The sequence below is a fragment of the Monodon monoceros genome, unplaced genomic scaffold (assembly GCF_005190385.1).
Source record: "Monodon monoceros isolate NGI ecotype Baffin Bay Population unplaced genomic scaffold, NGI_Narwhal_1 Super_Scaffold_11, whole genome shotgun sequence".
Taxonomy (NCBI): Eukaryota; Metazoa; Chordata; class Mammalia; order Artiodactyla; family Monodontidae; genus Monodon; species Monodon monoceros.
In genome coordinates, this window is record NW_021703767.1 from 50,002,070 (window position 1) to 50,008,541 (window position 6,472).

The 6,472-nt window shown below is 37.4% G+C and overlaps 1 pseudogene across 1 annotated transcript; it reads right to left on the reverse strand.

The window, feature by feature from the left end:
* Positions 1–513: 513 nt before the first annotated feature.
* On the reverse strand, positions 514–1,019 carry LOC114891343 (annotated as a pseudogene). The gene has a single exon (XR_003792457.1). The product of XR_003792457.1 is annotated as an N-alpha-acetyltransferase 38, NatC auxiliary subunit pseudogene (transcript).
* Positions 1,020–6,472: the final 5,453 nt, after the last annotated feature.

The following is a 6,472-nucleotide window of genomic DNA, read 5'->3' on the forward strand; positions in this document are numbered from 1 at the left end:
CCTCATCTGTTCCTGCCTTCCAGGTTTAGAGAATTTAAATATGCATTTAACCTATTTTTAATTGGTTGAATTGCATTCTGTAAAAAGATATGCTCAAATCCTAATCCCTGGTACCTGCAGATGTGCCCTTACTTGGAAATAGGGTCTTTGCAGATGTAGTCAAGTTAAGATGAGGCCATCCTAGATTAGGGCGGGCCCTAAATGCAATGACCAGTGTTCTTAAAAGAAAGGGAGATTTGGAGACATACAGACACGCTCAGAAGAAAGAAGACCATGTGATGACAGAGGCAGAGATTGGAGTGACGCAAGGATTTCTATGGCACTCTGTTCTGTGGTTGTTGCAAAAGCTATTATCAATATTCCCATCAGGAAGAAATGGATCTATGCAAGAAATTCAGTGTTTAAATACATAAATGAAGACCGTCGGCAAGGAATAACTTTTTTCCCTTTATATCTTACAGCCAAAACATAGGCTTTCTGCTGCCAACATTGATATTTATCATTATCTTTTTCTTTTTTTTTTTTCGGTTACAGATTTAATGAAGTCTGAAAGGCATGCGCGATCATGTTCAGAGATAGGGAGGCCCCGCCAGGCTCGCTCTCTGCACCTCGATAGAAACGATGTGGATGTGGTGTCCAGGTACCATGGCCAGGCCCAGCACACGCGGTTCCCCGGCAGAGAAGGAATTCGACGGCTTGAGGAACTCCTGCGCCGAGCCCAGGATAACACTGCAGTCACGGTTGGTGCAGAGGAAGCAACCGACCAGTGTCCGCCCATCTGTCATGTGAATGCGCATGGTCTTGTTGAGTAGCGCCTCCAGCTGCTGCCTAGCGCGCATAGCCAGCGAGTCCTCGCGCTCCCCATCTGAGTCCCCTGCGCTGGAGCTGCTTTGACGCCGGCTGCAACAGCCATTCTCCTCTCGTAGTAGCATGATGCAGCAGCGGCCATTTGTTCCCAGGCCTTCTCCAGGCCCTTCAACTTCCTAAGAACCTTTCGGGTCCGGTGGTCTGAGATCTCGCGAGCGTATCATTATCTTTTTCTTAAATTTAAAAACAATTCTATTAATGTTCCTTTCACTGTATCAGATTAGTTGTGTTGGATGAGAATAATAATGATAGCCAGATCGTCATAAGATGCCTTTATCAAGTTTTGTCTTGTTTTGTTTTGTTTTCAGCAGACTTAATGAAGCAAATCAAGATTTACCAGTCCCCTGGATACTTCTTTACCCTTTAGCAAAGGGATTTGAATGAACAGTTACTGATGAAGAATGACAGAGCATTTTGGTTAGTGCACATAAAATTGTTGTTTGTTCAGGTTATAACAAATACAGTTTAAATTTAATTTCAAGTTTCCTCTTTCATTTCTCTTTGAACTTTTGCTTTGAAATTCTTCTCACGGCCAAAATGCTTTCCCAAATTGCATAGACACGCCATTGCTTCTGAGACTGAATTAGCCTCCGAGATGGGCTCACACAGCCAGCACCACCTAGGCCTGCAGGCCAATGCTAGTTTGTAGCAGTGTCCAGGGAGATATCAGCTTCCTAACTGATCTCCCCCTCTTTCCAACCTAATTATTTGGAGACCTTCAAGCTTTCCAGAAATATCTGCAATTAGTCAGATGGTGTCTAGGGCTTTGTTTAAAATTACAATAGAAAATTTATCAAGACCATTTGGTCTAATCTCTCTCATCATCTTCCCTATAGATTTTTCCTCTTCTCTCTGGAGAGTTAGAAATGAGCTGTCATGATTATTATATAATTACAGAGAATAACAATAATAATGCTTGAAATTATTATTACACCATGAATAAGAATGATATGTAAAGATAACTCCTTGTCAGAATTAGAAAGATTTTCTTCCAGAAGCTCAAACAATGAACAGTTATTAGCTTTACAACCTCTTTTTGCTGATCGTGGTTGGAGCCCTGGTTTTGTAAACCAGGGGTCATGAGTTCATACTTCACTAGAATGTCAACCTACATCTAGTACCTAAACAAAATGACTTGTACAAAACAGTAGTTCAATAAATATTGTGCATGACTTAATAGATAAATTAATAATAGGGAAAATTTGGGGGTAAAGATAGATTATATTTCACTATAAGTAATGTTTTTAAATTGTTTTTGGGCAGCTTATGTGTATGTAGCAAATATCTGGTTAGGCAAAGTTTAAAAAGAGAAAACACTTAGAATGTAAAACTATACCTTGAGTTTGATTTCTAGTTCTGGTATTTTTCTGTGTCCTTGAATAAGCCACACCTCTTGGAGTTTCAGTCTTCACATTGGAGTTTACACACACACACACACACACACACACACAGAGCATTAAAGGTTTTCTTTAATCCAACTTTAAATATAAACTTGAAAGCCTCTAGTCTCCTATCCTTAGTCTTATTTCCATTCCTGTCTCCCCAGAATCAGCCACTTCATACATTTATTATGAATTCTTCCGGTCACATACAGGAATGTACACATATGTGAATGAAAAAATATAATATTTTGTGCCTACAACTTTTAAAAACTTGCACAGATGCTATCAAAGTGTATATAGTATCCTGAAACTTGCTTTCCCCCTCCTCACTATAGTTTTCAAGATCTGTTCTTTTTCTTTTTAATATTTATTTATTTATTTTTATATTTGGCTACATTGGGTCTTAGTTGTGGCATGTGGGATCTTTTTCATTGTGTTGCGGGACTTCTCTCTAGTTGTGGCACACGGGCTCAGTAGCTGTGGTGTGCGGGCTTAGCTGCCCCACAGCATGTGGGATCTTAGTTCCCTGACCAGGGATCGAACCGCGTCCTCTGCATTGGAAGGCAGATTCTTAACCACTGGACCACCGGGGAAGTCCCTTCAAGATCTGTTCTTAATAATATATACTATCTTATAGCATATATTATTTGATTCTCCAATGCATGACAAACAGCATACCTTAGTGCTTCAGAGAAAGCATAGACTCTGGAGCTACACCATCTGGGTTTGTAACCTAGCTATACCATTTATTGCTGTGGCATCTTCGGGAAGTTACGTAACCTCTCTTAACTGTCTCAGTTTTCTCATCTACAAAATAGGGATTATAATAGTACCTAGATCATGGAGTTGCTATGTGAATCAAATAATTTACCAATCCTTCAGTATAGTGCCAGCACATAGGAGGATCAATATATGTGCTTTCTAAATGAAAGAAAACAACTGATGAACATTTTGTTTTCCATTTTTTACTATTACTAACAACGTTCCAAAGAATGTTTCATGTATATATTCTGGTTCTTTTGTGGGAGTGTTTCCTCAATAGTGTATTAGATATGGAATTGTTAGCTTATAGGGTTTATATGTTTCCAATCTTATTAGATTATCTTGAATTGCTCTCCATAGTGATTGTACTAATTTATGTTCCTACCACTGTTTAAGAATTTCCATTTTTTCTTTATCCTTGCCCAACTGAGTATTATCAAACCTCTCAAATTTTGCCAATCTGATTCATGTGAAATGGATTTTGTTTTTGTTATTATTTATTTCCTTGATGGTAGGTAAGGATAAACATCTTTTCAAATGTCTTTTGGACATTCTGAGTTCTTTTGTGGATTGTGAATTCTGCTTTGCTTGGCATAGGAATCCAATTTTATTGTTTCCCTATAGGAAACATGCATTATTCCCAAATAACTTCTTGAATCAATCCCATTGATGCATAATGACACCTCAATTATATAACAGATTTCCATAAGTGCACCCATATTTGTTCTGGCTCACCATTCTGTTTCCTTTACTAATTCTCTCATCAATATTACCTTCAAATTACAATAGCTTGAGAAAGATCTTGATGTCTGGTGGGACATTTTGCCTCTTTCATTTTCAGATCTGCCTTAGCAATACAGTGTCTGTGACTCTTCCATGTAGATTTGAGGATCAGTTTATATAGGTCCATAGGGATACCTTGTTGGGAAGTTGTCTGAAGTCCCATTTAACACTTGATTAATTTTGGGGAAATATAAATTTTTATGATATTTGTGATTCCTTCTGAATTACTCTCCATTTATTTAGTTATTTCTTTATGTCCTCAAAGAGCATTTTGTAAGTTTCTCCTGAGGAATAAATCAGAGTGCATGTGAACACACAAAATGAAAAAAGGTATGTATATTTAAGTATTGTAATTTTAAAGGAACTGTGTATAATGACAATACACAGGAAAATCCTCAATATCTGATTTTATCCAATTACATTTCCGTTTGTCTTCAATGAAACTTTTATCAACTCTTTGCCTAAATAGTAATAATATCGAATCTTATTTTTTTCCTGTTTTATTTTTCCAGCCCATATCATAATAGAAAAGTTATGAATAGTGAATTATACAGAAGTGAGCATTCAGTAAAGAAAAAAGTAGGACACGTGAAGCACCTTGAAAAATCATATCCCTCCGAACCAGGACTCAATCATAAAGTTTTTGAGAGGGATAATTTAAACAAAATGATTGAACAAATGTCCACTCTACATATTTACTTCATTTTCTCTAACTCTTATGTTTGTTGATCTTTCCTTCTCATATCTTATGGATTTTTTCATTTGTGAAGAATTATGTTTGAAATTTTGGAAGGCAGGTAAGAATTCAAAAGCACAGTCCTTGCCTAAATTGGAAGCTATCACTATTAGTTAAATGGCATAAGGACAATGAAAAAGAACATCTCTTTTAATGACTAATATTGTAGGTTTCATAAAATCTTATGGATTTTTTTTTTTTCTGGTTTCACCTGTCACTTCCTATCATTGCAAGTTCTATTCCCTCCTTCAGGATTGACACTCTTTTAGGGACTGAATGCTTGTGTTCCTTCCAAGTTCATATGTTGAAGCCCTAATCATCGCTCTCCCCTGACCTGCCGCCCCCCACCCCACACACTATGTGATGGCATTAGGAAGTGCAGCCTCTGGGAGGTAATTATGTTTAGATGAAGTCATGAGGGTGGGGTCTTCATGATGGAATTAGTGCCCTTATAAGAAGAGACCAGAATTCTCCCCCACCCCTAACCTCCTCCCCCACCAAGTGAGGGCACAGCAAGAAAGCAGCCATCTGCAAGCCAGGCAGAGGACCCTCACTAGAACCTCACCATGCTGGCATCCTGACCTCGAACTTCTAAGGATCCAAAACTGTGAGAAATCAGTGTCTGCTGATTAAGCCACTCAGTCTTTGGTATTTTGTTATAGCCGCCTGAGCTAAGACATTCTCCCATCTTTTGGTATCAAGCCAACCTTCAGTGCCTAATTCAAGCATCATCTTTCTTTATGTGTATGTGTAAGTGTGTGTCTACAAATTGGGCAGACTCTATTTTTAAACACAAGTTTCACAAGAATGAATTTTCCCTGTAAAAGTTGTGAGAAATATAAAAAGTAAAATATGGCACTAACCCTTTCTGCCCTCACAGATTCCTCATACCAGGAGTAAACACTATCATTTTAACAGCATGAAGTATTAACTTTTAGTACTTTTTCTATTAAAATGCCATCTCCAGTCCTTTCTGTTATTGTTATTTTCTCCTGCTATTTGCACATAGCCCTTTGTTACATTTTGTTTAATATTCAGAAGTGGCTTTACAGTAAATTAAGGAAGCTTAATCTTCAGGAACACTTACTTGCACAGTCTCCTTCCAAAACTCTAGAAGTTTTATATGTATGTATAGTTTTATATATTTACAATTTGGGGGAGTTTTGGTTTTTTTCAGTGCTTTCTAAATTGTATAATTTTCAAGGCCCCACAAAGCCTGGATATGCCCCTGCTTATACTATACTTATTTAAGTACATGACTGTCTTCCCCATTAGAATGGATAATGTTTTCTTGAATGTTCCCCCCTGCAAAAAAATGTGTAGCTCATCAACTTGCTAATAGTGGATGTGTGATAAATTTAGGATTAAATGAGCTTCAGTATGCCGAGGATTGTTTACAAGAGTCAGAGTTTTAATCAGGAGCAGAGAATGTAAGTACATCATAGCTTGGATGTTTTGTTTTCCCTGTCGTGTAATATTCATTGGTAAATAAATCCTAACATGTTAGTTTCATTTTCCACCTACACACTAATCAACACATTCTAATTGGTATATATTGAATTCCTACATTGAGTAAGGACCAAAAAAACCTCTCACTTCTTATACTTCAAGAAGGCCAGGTTAGATTTCTAGCTCTTCAGTCTAGGAGACTTCCTCTAAAGCAGTGTTGTCCGATAGAACTTTATGAGATGATGGAAATGTTCTGTAACATCTGTGCTGTCCAATATGGAAGCCATTACATTTAAATGTAAATAGCTACACAAGACTAGTGACTACCATTTTGGACAGTGCAGCTCTAGAGGTTTATGAATAATGTGACTCACTTGGGAAGGTTTAATTAAATGAATAAATACATCACTTATAAATAAATGATGAAAGATCAAATTTAGACAATATCGCAGTCCACTCTTCTGGCAGAAAATTTGTAGATCATGTTTAGCTG